A 19,348-nucleotide genomic window follows, 5' to 3' on the forward strand; every position below is an offset into this window, starting at 1 on the left:
TGACGACGTCTCTAGATGATGTGCTGGTTCGTAAATGTTGGGTTGTGGCTCCAGGCACCACACAGGTCGGTTTTAATTAGAGCGTGCATTGGATCCGACGACGTTACCGCGTACCACCGGAACAGGCTCTTCGATTAAATTATTAATTAACGCTCTCTTGGAAATACCGCACCACACACGCGTACCAAGTCTCTCTTCCTCTTTTCCCGGTGTATACACAGATATTATTCACACACATGGCCAACATACACAGAGGACATTGCGGCTCTTGTACACCCTCTCGGTTGGTCTAGGGCTCTAGCCAACGATTTATGGGGAGTCGATAGACTACTCTTAAGCATAGAGTACTGGTACTACCAGACGAGACGAGGAGAATACTGGCGTTGAGTTTCAGAGCCTCGTGTATCCAAACAAACCCGCGAGCAAGTGAATTTTGGTTTTACCAGTTTGGACCACATGAGAGAGTAACATATACGTATACACTTATCCTTTGTCGGTGGTACTGCTGGTTCCACTGCCTTCACTATCACTTGTACCACTACTCCTAATAACTTTTACCTCAAAACCCTCGGCTAGTCTTTCACATGGATTAAACTTTTCAATGAACCCAATACATTGTAACTAAAACGTTTCTCATTTAGCTCATTTTTTTTTCCTCCCTCGCATTTTTATTTGAATTTTATTTTTATTTTTCAACGCGGACTCACATTTCACTCGGGGCGCCGGGAATTTCAAGCGAAAAAAGAGCTCCAAGTGAGGAGCCCTGTCGCCTGAGGGCGACTCTCAATGAGAGGATATCGAATAGCCTCGACATTCACAAAGTGATGGCTGTCCCATAGTTGAAGTGAGACAAATACAGCTGCTACTGCTACCACTGCCGCTGCGATTGATCGATCGTCGAGACTACTCTACACACCAGTCGGGTTGCTGCGAGTTTAAAGCCTCTCATAAAATCTACGTTTAATATTCACAGTTTAATTAACACCACCAGGTGGATAATTCGCCCTCTCTTATACTTCTGCCTCCGCCAAAATGTTGATAAATTTTCCCTCGTCTCTGTTCAAATGTCTTAGCTTAATTACTATTATTATTATCGTAACTAATATTGATTTAAGGTGTGCAAACTTGGTCAACTTATAACTAATATCTATCAAAATATATTGCATATATATTATTCATATATGTATAGCTGTGCCTGTAACTTTGTTGCGTGTGGGGGTACGTCGGCAACGTGGCGTTAATTGGACAAGGAAATTTACTCTGAATTTCGACATGCCGTAGCACGTCACCAGGTGTACGAGAAAGGGGGAATAGTTGGATGTAAATTGTGATGGAGGTTAATTCATTCAGTGCTGTTGTACATATATATATGTATATATATGTATTACAAAGAGAAGGAAGCTTATAATGGCACTATAGCCCAGTGCGATTTGTTTAGTTGAGGTTAAGATAGATAAAGTGAGATGTATAGATGGTTTTGAGACTTAAAGACACGATACCGTTCTCGTCCTTCCTTTAAACAAACTCTCCACTGCTTAAAGCACCCTTGTAGTCAACTGCCTCGAGACGATTTCAAACTCCTCATAATTCTCGTCCTCACCCTCGTAACCGTCCATATGCTGAATGTCAAATCGGGGCAAGTTTATCTACCGATTAGACATTTATGACTTAAACAGCAAGTGAGCGCTAAAGACACTAATTATAAACTTTAGTGTCAACTTTCTTCACTCGTACTATTTTACTCCAAGTAAATGTCTTTATACTATTGATTAATACGACTGCTGAAACTCAACTGCTAATTAGTCAGTTTAATTTTTTTTTTAATCCTTTAAAAAAAAATTTCATATTTTATAAATATTTTAATTAATAAATTTATTTATGTATTATTTATAAATCAGATTTCATATTAAATGTAATCCATCAGAAATTGATATTATATTCATATATCTTGAATTTAATATGCACATAATATTTTTAATTATATATTTATGTCCATTCATTTAGTTTTAATTTATATTTTATATCAAAAAACAAATTTTCATTATTATTATAAAAAATAATTTTATTTTACAAAGCAAAGCAAAAATAATATCAAAATTATATTTCCAAAAAGCTTTTATACGTCATCATTTAATTTAAATCATTTAAATTTATAATTTAATGCATAGTGTATTTGCAGAGAGATAAAATATATATAAAAGGTGGATGAATTAAAAAAAATATATATATGGAAATAAAAAAAAAGGCTTTTTCCTCCAGTTTAGTATTGGATACTTGGGAAATATATGCAAGTAAAAATGTACATTCTGGCGAATAGGTCCAAGGGTACTCTATTCTATCGAATGATAAAAGGAAGTAGGTATTCCCCTTTCACAAGAAAGATATGTTTATCCTCATGGGGAATCCACACTACTCACGAATAAAAGAGGGCTTCTATTATTTTTCAATTGGCCAAGCATATACGCCCAGGAAGCCACCCACCCACCCACCGACCCAAGTCACCTCGGTCTACTACTGCACACAGAAACTCTCTATCCCGAATGTAATTGGACGATGCTTTACTTATACTCCACACAATTCTATTAAATTTTTCTTTGTACTGAAAATATTAAAACTTGAATTTATATCCGTTTCCATCTCAATCATCCCTGCCTCTATCTTATTCACTATCTATCTCCTGTTTACTTGAATCGAGTTTGCTGTAGCGAGAGCACGAGCACGAGAACGACAGTTCTGTTACTTTTAAAATAACTTAAAGCTTGTTTTAATTATTATCAAGGGCATTAATTGGTACACGTTAATTTTCCTCAACTATGACCATATTGTCTTTTAGTTTAATTAAACTTGTATGCATTCAGACTCGTATTAAACCCAGAGTACATACAAGTGCCTGATTCGTTCTCCAGATACCCGACAAATCTACTTATCACTTTGGGAATTTGCTTAACTTATTTAATAGAACCTATAAACATATTTCTATCTCGATCTCCATAAATGATGATGATAAAAAAAAAAGTTAATTATAAAATTAAATAACGGGGGTATTAATTTTGAAATATAACCGTAATATTTATTTATTAACTTTAATTTTAATTCACTACCACCACCTGGTTCTATTTGTGTTTATTCCCTTTCCATTCGTAATCACGTTCAAAACTCGCTTGGGGATTCCCAGGAAATTGAAAAAGCGACATCGCTGAGGTAGCCTGAGCCCGTTTGCTCTGCCTCTTGCCCTGTCTGTTTGCCTAGCTGGCTGCTACTGCCAGTGTAATAGTGTTGTGTTGTAGTCTAGCTACGGAGAAGTACTTACCGACGAGTAATTATTGTAAGAACCCCTGTGCAGGTTAGCATTACTGTCGAGCGAGCCAGAAAGTGAGAGAGTGACAGAAAAGTTTTTTAGCGAGAGTTAAGAAGTAAGAGAGAAACGGAAAGTGAATGAGGGTAGACGCCAGGAGAAACTACGCCGAGTTCCTTTTATAACGTCCGACCATATCCCCGACCGACTCCACTACTCTCTTTTGTCCGAGCAAAGTGTGCAGGTTTCTACTACTCTACCGCTGCTGTTACTCTTTGGCTTCTTCTCATCTCGGATCGTTTCGTTTCGTCTCTACTCTACTTTAATACTTAACTTGTAAAAACTTATTTTATTATATACCTTTTTCAGTTATAACTTGCGAATCATTCCAAGTCGATTAGGTTTTATATATTATAGGATTATAGTTGAAATAAAATTTTTTTCTCTGATTATTTATTTAATTTTTTTATTATTATTATTTTTAATATTAATATTAATAATCATCTGCAATTACAACACTGTAAAAAATCGAGAGTAAATTCAAATTTTATTTAAATTCAAATTTACTTGGAGTCTAGGAGCTTTTTTTTTAAAGTCACTCTGCATATGGAGTAAAGTCGGAGTTTGTCTTCTCGGCGAATTTTTTACAGGGAACAAATTTATTAAATATTTGAATTAGAGGCCATCTATAAATTACGTCACACGTTAATGGGGAGGGGGGTATCACCGAAATGTGACAAGGAACATGGGAGGTCAATAGTTTTGTGACGTCACATGTTAAAATTAAAAAAAATACTAAAACGGAAAATTCAGATGTGAAAAAAAACTTTAAAAATTTATGAACTTGATTTATATTTATTAATAATTTGGCATTCTCGCTATGAGATTATCTGTCATGCAACGTCATTTAACTTTCAGAGCGGCGTTGTAATGCAAGTGAGACGCTCAAATTCACGGGAATTTTGAGTGGTGAGGGTTTGAATAGGTTTAAGTAGATTATTTAATAAAAATAAGTGAAAAAATGAAAATAGCTGTTTTCTCTCGATTATTTTTAAATTCATGCATAAATTTAAAAAATGTGTGACGTCAGGAGGGGGCTTATGAATATGTGACAAGGACGAGAGGAGGGGTTCAAAAGTCCTAAAATTCGTGTGATGTAATTTATGGATGGCTCCTTAATTATTCAAAAATTTTTGAACATTAATTTTAAATTGTCTCTGCTGTATGTTTTTTCACTTTGAAAAAAATTTCCAAAAGTCAAAAATTAAAATTTACTTCAAAATCAAAACTACAGATAATTACTTTTGTTATAAATCGTAAAAAAAGTCGAAATTGTGAAAAAACTCAAATAGAAGTTAAAAGTACTCTAATGATAACTAATCTTATCTAATTTGATTTTTATCTGATGATAACGATATCACTGGTAAAAAATTAATTTTATTTCCTTAATAAGAAAAATTATTATTTTTATAAGTATTAATATATACGTAAGCATTTTGTAATTTGTTGCGGTTTTTTTATTTTTTTAATTTCAGTTTTCACTTTGTCCTCTTTATATCTCGTTCATTTTTTAAAAACTTGACATATATTTGTACGTTATGCAAATCCGCTTTTCACACATTATATTTATTTCTCCTTTGTAACAGTTACGGAAAACGTGTGTACGTTGATCCTTTTTCTCGGTTCATATCCGGACTACGTGCTAAACGAGTTTTCGTTTGAAAAAGATTCTGCCAAAGAAGAAATGATGATAATTTTTTTTCATCATATATATATATATATGGGGGTGTCATTTCAAGTAAATTTTTTTTTCTTGTACTTAAAAGTTTACAAAGTGAAAAAAAATGTTAATGAAGATAAAGATGCAGCAATACATCAAAAATCGTTTATTGCAAACTAAAAAAATAAAAAAAAAATTTCAAAGTGAGTTTTGAACTAAAAGTTTAAAAGTCAGGCCAGAAGATTAAAGAGCATTAAAAAATTTTTTGATAATTATAAAAATAAAAAGTATAAAATGAGTTTTATATTTGTTGGTGATTTTTTTAATAATATTTTTTTAGTTGGCAAGTAAATGAAGTTTATTTTATGTATCTTGGAGTAATCAAGCGCAATGAAGGGGAAGAAGTGTAGTCTCGGGAATGTAATGTAGTCTAGGGGAAACTGTATCTAGATAGTGTAATAGTCATATTAATATTTTGAAGATGCAGGTTTGAATATGCCCACTCAGCCACAGCTTAAATTTAACGTTATCGCGGCCTGCAATCGCCGTTGCCATCTTCCCTAACAGCTTCTACGTGTCCATGAATATATCGGGATACTTTTTTGTTGACATCGTAGGCTATTTAACACACTAACACTCATATTTATAATACAAATTTTTTTTTTTTTACTAAATTAAACATTGTAAATTTTTACTCAAAAAAATGTATAATCAAATAGAAGAAACCCCTTTTACAATTATAAAAATTTTCATATAAATTCATATACTCATATAATTTTTTAAAAAAATTTTTCTATGTTAATTTGTTATTTTTTAAAAAAATTTACATTTAAATACTTAATAAACTCATTTACTCAAGTTTTTTTGTAAAATTTTAATTGACGAGAAATATAAAAAAAAACTCTCTCTTACATTAATTATATGAATAATTATAAAGTAAATTAAAATGTAAACTAAAATATAAAAATTAAAAACAAAAAATAATAATAATTAAATGAAATGTTATTTTTCTTTTTGTTTTAGGTGAGTGTCCCCATGAGTGAATTTCTGCAACGAGTAACGAGCACATTTGACCTGCGGGTAAGCGAAAAATTTCAAGTAAACGAATGTAAAAGAAAGTCAGTGCTCCGCAGGTACAATTTCCCGTGTCTCCATTTATTTATTCTAGTTATATATATATTATAATATAAGTTGATTATTATTATTATTATGATTTATTTACTGATATTTGCACAAGTAAACGTATGCTTTTGGTGAACACAAGCAAGATGTAATGGTGTGAGTAACAAACACGATGAAGCGATTGGTGCAACGATGCTCGTTGAAGCGCGACGGCAATGGATGAGGAAGTGAACGAGGAGCTGGCACGAGTGCTAGCTAGTTGGAGAGAGTATTCGTTATATGAGCCTATTAGGCGATCGGTATGCATTCTCGAGTGCACCCTCGGGAGTCGGCGTCTGGGTGGTGTCTCCCTTCTCCTCATTCTCCCATGAATTTCAAACTAATCGGGCGAATTTCCGAGACTCGAGTCTGGCAAATTAGCCGACACGATCGATTTTGTCAATGATTAAATGCACGATTATAATGTCAGCTGATATCTCTTTTTAATTTTCACATTTTAATTTACATCTTTGATTATTACAAAAAAAATTTCATTTTAATTATTTTTATTACCAAATAAACTGACAGTAAAAATTTTTTTTTTTCTAATGAATTACCGTTGAAAAGTTTTATTTTAATTTTTAATGAAGTTGCCATAAAAAAAAAAAAAAAAAAAAAAAAAAAAAAAAAAAAAAAAAAATTCAATAAAAAAAAAAAAAATTCATTTGCATCTTCCGAGAATTTATTTTTCCGTATGAATATTCAATCATATGTAGAAAGGAGAGGAGAGGGAAGGGAAGGGAGACAAAAAAAAGGTTGAGAGTACTGTAAATTCAAAATGGTTGGTGTTGTAGAGTAAAATTCATCTGGTTGACTTGAAAAAGAGAATTTTGATTATTGAGTACGACACAATCGTGACGTAGAGTGGATGAAAAGCGCGAGACACGCAGTCAAGAGCTGTATGTAGAGATCTACCGTTGGTATCTATGCATTACATGTATACACACATACTCAAACACATATATATGAAGTCGTGAATGCCACAAGTCTCGTGGGGATGACTCGATTTCGACCGCAATTCGATTACGTTATTCCCCGTGACGTATTTCCGGCAATGGAGCGACTCCACAAGCAAAAGCTCGTCTTACTTTATCAATATTTCTTTTTTCTTTTTTTACTTAACTTTTTTATTTCGCTATAACCATCCAGTCTCGGCTCGATCCTCCTCCAACTTGCCGCCTAACGTCGGCGGAACATCAGGATGTCGCGCGCGCGTTTCATTGGGCCAAGAGGCGCGTAATAAATTCGTTTTGCCAGTAAACTCTGTAAAGCCTGTAGATCTCAAGGAGATCCTCAGCCAACGAATTTAGGGGTTATCTGTGAGAAGATCGATTCGAGCTTCAAACGATATCTGATAGAAAGATATATAGATATAAATAAAATAAAATGAGGATCAGGATGTGAATGAGGATGAGGATGAGGATGAGGACGAGGACAAAGAGGAGAAATAAAAACAGGCTGACAGAAGGAACAAGTAAAAAGAGGAAGTCTCATCTGGCGTAAAAATTTCGTTAGAATAATCAAATTGACAGTAGTCGAAAAGAGATGAGCGGAGAAAAGAGACCGGTACGCTCGCAGTTATATTTTATACAAAGGTTTTATATGGGGGTGGAGGTAGAGTGAGAGAACTGGATGTAGCTTTAAGTCGTATTATGGATAAAGTTGTAAACTCAAAGTGTAGGGTAATCGGGAACGAGATAAAACGAGACTCGATCGTCGTTCTCACACATACACACCTAAAACCACCGAGAGAACACGTAACGCAACGGTGTTATCTATTAGCTGAGCGTGATAAACGATTTGGTTCCTTCCTACGAAAACTTGCCACGTAAATTCAATACTGTGTCCGTGTTTCTGGTCCTACCCTTGTCCGTACACTAAACACACAGCAGAGTGTCTCTTGCTCGGAAAATTTGCTATCAAGTTTATAAAGGGGATCCTCTTCAAAGACAAAGTACCAATTGTTAAATATTCAATTTATATCATTTACACTCCCATTATAATCGTCGTACCATTGTTACTGTTGAAACAAGTCATCACTATTTAGATCCTTTACACAGTAACTTTAAAGTTTTTCAAAAAAATGGTGATAAAAATCACAGATATATTCGTGTTCATGTTCCTATTTATTATTTTTTTTTTTTACGTTATAAATTCAGAGCGAGAAGAGTACACATAACACACGGACAATCGTATCGGTTTCTCGAACATGGGAAGAGAAGACTCCAGGTGCTCTAAAAAGATAAGCACAAACGGCCGATGCATAGAAGCCTCTCGCGTCCGGTTGTGCTCGATGTCACTGTGTTGTTATTCATACACACACATATACACATATATATTATATAATGCGGAATTGAACAGAACAGAACAGCGCTGAACAACTCTAGATGATGAAACGAGGGCATGACGGCGTCTAGTCTCCGTCATTTAGTAGCTTCGATTTTTTTTATTGTTTTCCACGCATATCGACAAAAGCATTGCCGTGTGTTGTATTGAGATGAAGGAGACTGTCGAGATATAAGTTGAGGGGTAGAAGTACCAGAAGGCTGAAAATGAGTCGAGAATCGATGTCGCGGTAGTGCTTTTAACGGTTTCAATTAATCGGCCTCATTTCAATGAACTTTAAACGGAGCTTATGTTCTTGTTAATATAAATCCAGTCTTAAATTAAATGAAAGTTAATTTTATTGCTGCTGATTTTTTTTCTTTCTCTTTACTACACGTAATTTATTTTGCTGCGCTTTCAATTTGGATCAATCGTCTGACTTGTTAGTGGTGAATTTTTTTGGCTTTTGTTAAATTTAATCCATGAAATGTAAGCCACACTATTGGACATGGGTTGACAAAAAATTCCACCTACTCGGGGGAATTTAGTGCGGCAGGTATGACCGACGAGTAAGTTGTCTAGTGTGTGTGTGGGTTTATGGATGTATTGTGTATGCAGTAGAGTGTAGTACAGTACGTGAGGACAATACATCGAATCAATGTTGTCGTATGTGGATCCTTTGAGCTTAAGCTTCGGGTATACCAGGTTTTGATTCACGTCTTGCAAAAGCAGCGCAGGTGCGAGAAGAAACTCGTGATATAAATCTCGTCATTTCCGAGGAAAAAGAACGCGCTGAAGAAAAATCCTATGAGTAAAAAAGTGTGAGAGAAAGAGAGATAGAGAATAGAGGCAAGAATGTCAGTTTGCTGAAAAAGAAACGTTAGAGGATTATTACGGTTTTTTTTTCACCCCTTTCTACTACCCTTTCCACCGTCTGGCTAAACCTCATCTCACTCTCTCCCTCTTTTTCTCTCTTTCTTTTTCACTTTTACGCTTTCTCTCTCTTAGCATTCGTGCGCTTTCACTTCTTTGTAGACTCGTTTTTCCTCCAGCATTATCCGAACTGTTCGCTTGTACCTTTTTTTTTTTCTTTTAATTTCTTTCTCCTTTTGTGCCTTATTTTTTTTTTTTTTAAGGCTTTTTTAACGACGACCAGCTAATGGCGAAATTGCAGCGGTTAATTGCCAACTGGTTGTGCCCTTCGTTGTTGTGAAATGATCCGCGTGAAAAATACCGAATACCTATGGACTAAAAAAGTTAAATTATTATTTTTTATTTTTTTTCCTTCATTATTATTATTAGTATTTGGGATGGAAAAAAAATTTTATTACTATTTTCTACGGTTAATACGTGAGAAAAAATTGTTAACTTTCTTTATTACTCTGACGGTAGATATAAATATAGCAAGTGAGTGAAAAAATTTAAAATAAAAAGGTTTGAAAATATTGAAAAAAAAAAAAAATCGATAATAAAATAAGAGAATTATAGAATAAAATAATAAATATTGTCGGAATATAGCCATAAATTTTTTCGACTCGACGGCTCGGGAGATTGGAAAATTGATTCTTATCCCTGTTGCTTTATTAAAGGATACTGGGGGGTCTATACGATACATAAAGTGAATCTTGGCTCAATCCTCAGTCGATATTAAATAGAAAAAAGAGTGTAGACTTATTTTCAAAGTTAAAGTATCAGATAATTAGCGTTAAAATATTTTCATTTATAAATTATGTTCAAGTAGAATTTTTCAGTGAATGCAAATTGAAGGTACAGGCGGTAGAGTTTATGTGGTGGGTACATGTACACATGGTAGTGAACATCAAAAGTACAACTAAGTCATACATACCATCCAAGTGTCCTTTTGAGAGATATCACTTCGGAGCTTTTTGATGATGGTGCTCCCATTAGTTGGGATAGCGGCCTGTGAAAAGGAGAATGAGCCGACTGTCACCTCGAGGGATTTTCTCTTAGATTATTTCCCGTAAATCGTCCTATCTCTACATGATTAATTACTACCAATTATTTAAAGTATTAAATTATATTTTCTACGTGTAATTATAATTGTAATTAATCAAAAGTTAATCCTGCAGTATTAGGTTTTATATTTTGCCAATTTTAAATATATATTATTTATTTTGTCGCTTGTAGGGGAGCTGGACTAGATGAATACTTAAATTTTATGGATAGGGAAGTTATTTATTTCGATCTGATTTTTTAAAACTGATGAGTTTTGAAAAGATCTTGAAGTTTAGATGTCCTAGGAAGCTTCTGACTATTTTTTAAATAATGTATATACTGGTGTCAACCGGTTTTCATTCTTTTTCATCAACTGTCCCCAAATAAATTTGAAACCAAAATCGGAGTAGAAATAATGAAATTAAATCCAATTCGTAGGTAAAAAAAATTTTTACGCGGTTTAAGATGAATAATAGCAGCTCATAACACAAAATTGGTCATCTGAGGGTCTGACCCACTACCAACTTTTTTTTTCCCAGACCTATTGCCACCAAATGAATTGAACATCATCCGTGGGCACGAAAATAATTCAAATAAATCCAATTCGTAGATGAAAAAAAATTTTTTTTTCGACCAATTATCTCCAAATGAGTTTTAAATCATTCGTAGTTACCTGAAGGGAAAATTTTGAGCTGGCCCGCAGTCAATCGGTTTTCAGCCATTTTCAAATTTTTTCCACAGAAATTAAAAATGTATCTCTTGTTTTTTTTTCTTAATATAAGCTAAAATATTATAGCTTTTGCATAATTGAAATTTAAAAAAATAAATTTTTTGAGCAGCGTCTTCGTTTACTCGCGAAATATAAAAATTCATCATAAATTGAAGTATAAAAAAAAACGTAATACCTGTGAAAAGAGTTATAAGCCAACTCATTTGTACACTAAACTCCTTGATCGACTTTGAGACTCTCAGAGCTTAGCGCAAATGCATTCGCGTCGTGTCAGGTGTTGTACAGAAGGAAAAGATCGAACGAATATATAAGAAGCATCACATAGAATAGGTCTACCATGCAAGTAAAATATTAATACGAATGCTCTCGAACGTAGGTGGTGAAAATGCGATACTCAATGTACCATTCCCAATGCCATCGTCTCTATATTCGCTTTCCCCCATCACTTCCACCTCTTTTACTGCACCACCACCTCTAGTGTACATAGAGCACAGTAGTGTTATGTAGCGGCGTAGTGTGCCGGTAGAAGCAGCATCAAACCGACAACTACCATCAAGTAATACCGGTGTACTCGGAATGTACTGTGAGAGAATATTCAATGGGTCGAGCCGAGTAAATATTGGATGAGTCGGCGACGAGGTCGTGGGTATCGAGTGTCGTGAAATTTCACACCAGCCAACCCTCTAGTTCTATCTCTATCTCCATCTCTGTATCCTCCACCTTCATCTTCAGCATCATCTCCATCTCTCCGTCTACTAACTCCTCGTAGTCGTCGTCGTCGTCGTCGTACTTCTCGCCAGCTCAACACACCACCTACATATATATAACTATTCCGCGAGATAGCTTTTGGATTAACTTACTTTTCACTCTTTAATATCCAGAGCTAATCTTCTTATTCCTCCGTCAACGTTTCCCACATTTTCGTTACTGCAAAATAATTATTTTAAAACCCTATAATTTATTATCGTCATCAAAAGAATAAAAAATACATTTTTCATAGTCATTAAAAACCTTTTTTTTTTTTTTTTTGTTTTTCAAAATTATTTAGTAATTATATTTTTATTAAAAATAAACAATTGGGATCCAATGTCGTGTAATGTAAAACTATTATCTTAATTACGTTACTCTCTTGTGTCAACTTCTTCTCGGCAGTAATACGAGCGACTATGAGGGGAAGTTGCTTCTAAAACCATATTTGACGAGGCTGTTAATACGGAAAAAACAATTTTACTTTTTATACAACAATAACATTAAAAATATAAAATATTTAGCATTAAATGAAAAATAAAAGTTAAAAGCTTTTTGGAAATGACATTTTTTATATGGCAGATGCTGATAGCACTGCAACCAATGTTACCAATGTTGACATTAATTGATGGATCCATCGATGGCTCAAATATCCATCACATCCATTTATTTGTTTATTTTTTTTTTGTTCTTCCATTAATTCATTCACTTTAATATCGTCATTATTATTTTAATTTTATGGATTTTTATAAAAAATTCATGGTATTTTTATAACATTATTTTGTTATGTTTGAAGAGAGAGCGAAGCTAAAATAATTACCAGTGTGAGAAGTACACTCGGCAGTAGTATATAAAATTGACGGGCGACCACGGGCACATTCGTGCGCCGTGGGATTTTTAAATTTGATTTACTTCTCTCGTGGCACTCGTAGATCCTACCACACTCACTCTCCTTCTCTTTTTAAAACTTTTTTTTTATTTTTTTACCCATCCCCGTCTACCTCTAACTCGCGATGATTCGGGTTGCCGACCGACATATGCCGGTACCCTCTTCCCTCCTCTTACCTCCATATATTCCATTTCCGTCTCGATAATGCACTGTTTTTGCGATCATAAATCTTTATATATCCTAACTTCCATATCCAAATGTATTTCCCTACCGTTTCATATCAATAAACATTATCCTTCTTGTCAGTTAAATCATTAATAAATATATTTTTATGAGACTATTATCAAGTTTATGTACACACATTTACATACAACATTATTTATTTTTCTCTCGAACAAAACATCCATCATATTTTATACTTTTCAATTTTTTTTTATTTAAATATCTTGTCACTTTTACATATACTGTTATATTTTTTTCGTGAAATTCTGATATTTTTTAATAAATATAATCATTATTAAGTATAAATACTATATATTTTCTTACCTTAGTTCAATAAAAAGTTTCCTTAGTGAAGAAAACATTGATCGAGTGAAATACGTGATAGCGTTAAAGATTAGCAGTTTTGCAAAGTTTAATACAAAAATATAATATCAATTTCAAGTTTTATACAAACTATATATCTATATATATTTATAAAAACTGAAATAAAAATAAATTTATCAGAAGTAGCTGTAGGACATTATCAACATCATAACTTACTCTGAAACATAACACACTTGCACACATATACATCTAATGTGTGTGCTCCAACTTGTTTGTATGTACACACACACAAACAACCCTTAGCACATACCCACTAGCCAAAATATACATTAAACTTGACCCTGTCGTCGTCTTTGTCATGCTAGCCCGTCGTCGTCTTTGTCATGCTAGCCTGTCGGTTGTTCCTCTCTTGTAGCCTAAACTATGATTACCTGCCTTCTATATACACTCGACAACATTTATGACATTCTGTTTACAAGAATAATAGTTCAATTAACTACACGATTCGCAACCTGTTTCCTGTGTTACTGCGATCAACCAACACACATCTCACATACTTGATGTTCGCTAACAAATTACCCACGTTACTGCCAATAAAAATATATATTTCCGTTATATATAGAAAAGGGGGAGGGAGGGGAGGCAAAACAGGATACTTAAGTAAATATGTAACTGAAGATTGGAACGTTTTTCGTGCAAAAAAAATGAAAAAATTCATGTAATTTAACTGCTTAGAGGTGACTTAAGGTTTTTTATTTTTCATTTTTATTTTTTATTTTCACTCCGCGAAAAACGTTCCGATCTTCAGGAACATAAATAAATACTAAGTTTTCAGGGATTCAAATATTTAAAATCTTTTTTTTTTTTTTTTGGTGATATTCGAATAGAAAAACTTTTCAGTTGCCGTATAAAAAAATAATTTTAATTACTTGCGAGTCATTAAAATTTTTCGTCTGACTCGATTTTTGAAAAAGTTTAACAAAAAATTAAAAAAAAAAAAAAGAATTTTTTTTTTTGTAATTTTGGAAGTACCCCCCCCCCCTTTTACATATAAGTCTTTTTCCGTGAATAAAACCCATAAAAGTAAATATATATCTCATCCATTATATTTTCCCTTACAGCTCCCAGCTCAAGTTATTAGAAATAATAATTCCATTTAGCAGACAAAGAAAATATAGACAATAATTTATTTTTAATTTAGCGTCAATAGTATGTAAGTTGTCAGAGAGTAATCTAACAAGTTATATCCCTCGGAATAGCAGATAAAACCCTTATCTATGTCGTATTTCGGGAACCGCCTGCCAAATAACCTACAGTTGAGCATTTCAACCCTCGTTGTCTTTGTTTTCTTTTGAGCGCCAGCGTGATCCCGTCACGTTAGGGTGTTAGTTCAAATTTCTATTACACCCAGTAAATTTACCTTCTATATAATAAGCCTCAGCATTACGTCAACGTTTAATCAATATTAAATTTTATCATTATAAATAAATAATAATAATAATAATAATAATAGTAGCAGCAAAAGATATAGAGGCAGAGAGCATCAGATGCTCGTATGTGTACAGAAGGACAGCAGGGGCAGTATTGTGGTTAAACACGGTAACGTTTACCCTGCTAACCAACCACCCCCGTGTGTACCATTGGAGGACACGAAGCTTCCTGCTCTTTTATAACTGATCGATCGCGAATTCACATCAGCATCACCAGCACCAGTGGCATCAGCATCAACCATGTGTACATTGAACCAACTTTATTTCGGTTTCGTCTTTCGCTTTGATTTATGTTCTTTTGATATTTTCTGCTATTGTCAAACAGGCTTGTACTCGGCGCTGTTGTTATTGTTGTTGTTGTTATTGTAGTTGTAGTTGCACTCGTACTTGTAGTAAGCTAGTATATTCATTCGCTGTAGAGACAAAGGAATTTCTAGCTTAGCAATTTCACGTATTTCCGACCTTATTCGTCAACCTAATTAACCAAGTCTCGAGTACCGCAAATGAAAATTACTCCGTTGAGCTAACTAGAGATTGTTGTATACAAATATATATACATAGATATATATATATATATATATATATATATATATATATATATATATATATATATATATATATATATAGACTCTGAAGTAATGATGATCACTGTAAAGACGCGAGAAAAGCAAGTGAGAAACCACGAAAGATATAATAATAATAATAAGAAGATACACATGATAATTGTGTAATTAAATTATAGAGTGTTTCAATCATGGGCTGTCTTGACGCGGAAACAGCGTCAACAATTTTGAAAGATCATCATCGAATGTAAATATCCTGTGTGTGTCATAGTATATGCCAGGCATATTGTGCGCGCCGTGGATTCTTTTATCTTGTCAGTGTGAGATGAATTTGAAGCTTCCAAATAACTTGTGCAGGAGTCTAGGTATAATGCTCGAGAAAAGGCGGAGAGAAAAGATGTATAGATGTATATAATGCGAGTGAGAGCGTAGATTTAACTCGGCTCCCCTGTAGAGGGTGTGTGTCGAGAGTTTTGTTGGCACAGGAAGAAAGATGGGGAGAGATGAGTACATACAGAGTTAAAGTATCAACTATATAGACGTGAAACGACTCATCCACGCAACATCATTTTGCGTCTTATTCACTTTATTCTTATTCTTATCCCGGTTGGTTGTACGCTTGCTTGCTTGCTTACTTAGTTATTTTATTTTTCATTTTCTCACTCTATCTGAGCCGGTTTTTTCGTGCACTCGCGCTATTTGGGTCTCGCGGGCGAGCAAGTGAGTGAATATCACCAACGAACGAACAAACGGGCGAGCGATGTTTAGAAAAATTTGAAATTCATGAAGTTGAGTAGTGTTGACTCCATGACGCCGGAATTGCCAGGGGGATACTAGCGATGGCGATACGCGTTTTTGAAAGCTTCGGATCTTGTTTGAGTTCTCATACTATTATATATGTATATGTGGGAGTATACATGTATGTATGGATTTGTGTGCAGGATAGAAATGGGGGTCGATGAATTTTATAACAGTAAACAACAGCAGACTGAGTGACGACGCGACTCACTTCAAGAACCTGAGAAATATCGAAAATAAATATTTACTGTTTAAGTAACGAAAAAATATATATGGATGGATATGTATATATGTACATATGAAAAAAACTTTTGCTATTCCAAGTTGGTAAAAGAGTTTATGGAAATTTTCCGTAGGTAGTACTCGGGTTTTCTAAAGTATTGATCGTTTTGCAAAAATTTCAAAATTGAATCATAGTACACTTGCTATTGAGGTCGTTTATTTTTTTTTTTTTTTTGTTATATATATACATATACATATTTTAACTTGTATTTGTTTGACATTTCGTGTGTACTAAAAGGGGAAAAATAATTAGAGCGCAAAAGACTCGACATAAAATATATATTTATGTTTTTTCCATCTTTATTTTATTTTACGTTTTTTGTTGGCCGAAATAATTTACAAGTCTATGCTTAAAATTATTTTTTTAAAAGCACTGAGAGTACACAAACTCTGTTAACTTTTAAGCAAGATAGTAAAATACCGATTAACTACGTTCACTTGACTTGATACGTGTCTTTTTGAAAATTCTCTTGGAAGTTTACCAAAGTCTTGAGGAGTTCAAGGGTTCGGGCAAAAAAACGACGAAAAAAAAAAAAAAAATAATAAGTTTAGAAAAAAGTGGGAAATAAAATAAAAGTAAAACAGCAGAATGGATGACGTTAAAGAGGCACAAGAGATGAGAAAATAATGACAGAAGAACAACGGAAGAACCGTGTTCAAGGAGCCAGCCATGACGACACAAGTCGTTGAAGAGTATATAAACTTGCATTTACTTGTACTAAAGAAAACTTTTTCCACTGAGTAAACATTGTTTTTATCCAACATGCGTGTACGTAAATGTTCATTTTACTTTTTTATTATTTTCAATTGCAAAACTTTGTCAATTGTATACAGAGTCTTGACGTCTTTCTGAAACAAACGTACTGTTTTCGTAATAAATCACACAAATGTACCAAACTTTATCCATATAAAACCATATGAACAAAAAAAACAAATGAGGAAAAGTGAGTTAATAAATGACAAGGAAACCCGGACGAAACTTTGTTTTAATAAAACTATGTTTACGCCTAATTTCGATCCTATGCACAATTAAATTTTCAGTCACAGATATTATTTTTCAAATTATTAAAATTCATTTGTAACTATATATATTCACCGTGTAACAGAAACCTTGACGTGCGCTGATCACGCGTCTTCATTATTCGATGTTTCTAGTGCAGTGTATGTTGCAGCACGCTTACCGTATAACCGTTCTCATGTACGGATCGTTCGCATCGTAATAACGAGCATTGGTTAATGAAGAGTCTTGCCATTAGATACTCACAGACCATAATTATTCAGTATAATAACATCCTCATTAGTAAGAGAGCACAACGTGTGGAAATTATGTGTATGTAACAGTCGACAACGATAAAAAAGATGAAACGTTCAACTTCAAACAATCAGACGTTCTTGATTATTATTATTATTACACTAAAAAATCAGGAGTGAGTTTGAAGTGATTAAGAATTATATTTAAATTTGAATTCATTTCGTGACTCAGTTACGGGGTTTCAAAAACAATCACTGAACATAAGGTAAAAGACCTAGTACTCGATCACTCCATGTATTTGTATAGATATATGTAGTCAAATTTAGTAAATATAGATATAAAAATACATGGATGATCGGGTACTGGGTCTCTTATCTTATAGAGTAAATAAGGCGTTTGTATTTTTAGCGAAGTGATTTTGAAGTTTGGATTTTACTTCAATCCGCGTTTTTGAATAAACCACCCTTCGGAATAAATTTCACTCCAAGGAGAATAAATAAATAGTCATCCGCTCCGTATTCACTCCAGATTTACGCCGCGTTCACTTCGTTATTTTTTTACAGGGTATTAATATTATTATTATTATTAAAATAGTAAATTTGAACAACTTGAGGAAATTTGTTTGCATCAACTTTATTATGAAAGAAAAATGAATGAAAAAGAAAGTGGCGGGACAGTAAAGGTTTAAATTAAATTAGTTTAAAGTACACGACGGTAGTGAGAGTGGTACAATAGCTAGCGGTACTAACCACTTTGTGGGCAAAGCTTTATCAGCAGCATCAACTCTTTGAATATTTTTAGGTCGTTCAAAGTCCTTACTCTTCTGCTATAATCCATTAAGACCAAGTGAACGAGTGAACGTCGTCGTGCTTGTCGTTTTCAAGTGGTAAAGTTGGTACTCTTCGTCCTCTCGAACCAAGAAGACGAAAGCGTAGTTTCCAAAAGACTCGTCTGAAGTAAGAGACCCAACTTCTTCCCCGATTGCTGGCTCTCTTTACTTCAGCTTGTCTTCTTTATGAAGCTACCGAAATGTTGTTGGATGTTGTGCTTGTGTACAGAAAATATGACTTTATCGTTTTTGTCGTCGTTTTCCTTTTGGTCTTGGTCGTTTCTACAACCAACCAACCAACCAGCGAACCCATTGAGTTCCCATTGAACGCGTTTCCACTTCTCTAAGTAGACCCCGCCTGTAAAACTTCTTGTGTATTTTCGCACGAGTGACCGGTACTACTTTTCATCCATTATCCAGCATTGGCTGTATAAACCCATAACCACTGGCTCGTGTATTATTTATTTCTTGTGGATCTATGTATTATTAACTCATGTCTGCGGTACTGAAAATCTTCTTTACTTTTCTTTAGCTTTTACTCGGACTCAAAAACTCTACCCTCTATCCTGACGTCTCTTTAAGACTTCTTCGAGTTGGCTGGACAAACCACGCGCAAGGATCACTTCTGCTCTTCTATGAAAATAAAATTCACATTTTAGTATAAAGCTTAGTCGGCTATTTTGTTCTCTCTATAAACTTAAGCATCAGCACAATAAGCTTTTATTTATCGAAGCAAAATAAATCTTCTTATATTCTTAAAACAAT

The 19,348-nt window shown here is 33.9% G+C and overlaps 1 protein-coding gene across 5 annotated transcripts in view; it reads left to right on the top strand.

The window, feature by feature from the left end:
* The window catches only part of LOC103580160 (polypyrimidine tract-binding protein 2), a 151,505-nt gene that overhangs the window by 84,551 nt on the left and 47,606 nt on the right, over nucleotides 1-19,348 (top strand). Inside the window, exon 1 of one of the 5 annotated variants that reach the window (XM_008561827.3) lies at nucleotides 6,071-6,095. The exons of the other annotated variants lie outside the window; for them this stretch is intronic. The gene's annotated coding sequence lies outside the window, so the exon portion shown is untranslated. Of the gene's footprint in view, nucleotides 1-6,070; nucleotides 6,096-19,348 lie in introns of those variants that run through there. 5 annotated transcript variants of the gene reach the window in all.

This window comes from Microplitis demolitor, chromosome 1 (genome assembly GCF_026212275.2).
Source record: "Microplitis demolitor isolate Queensland-Clemson2020A chromosome 1, iyMicDemo2.1a, whole genome shotgun sequence".
NCBI classification, from domain to species: Eukaryota; Metazoa; Arthropoda; class Insecta; order Hymenoptera; family Braconidae; genus Microplitis; species Microplitis demolitor.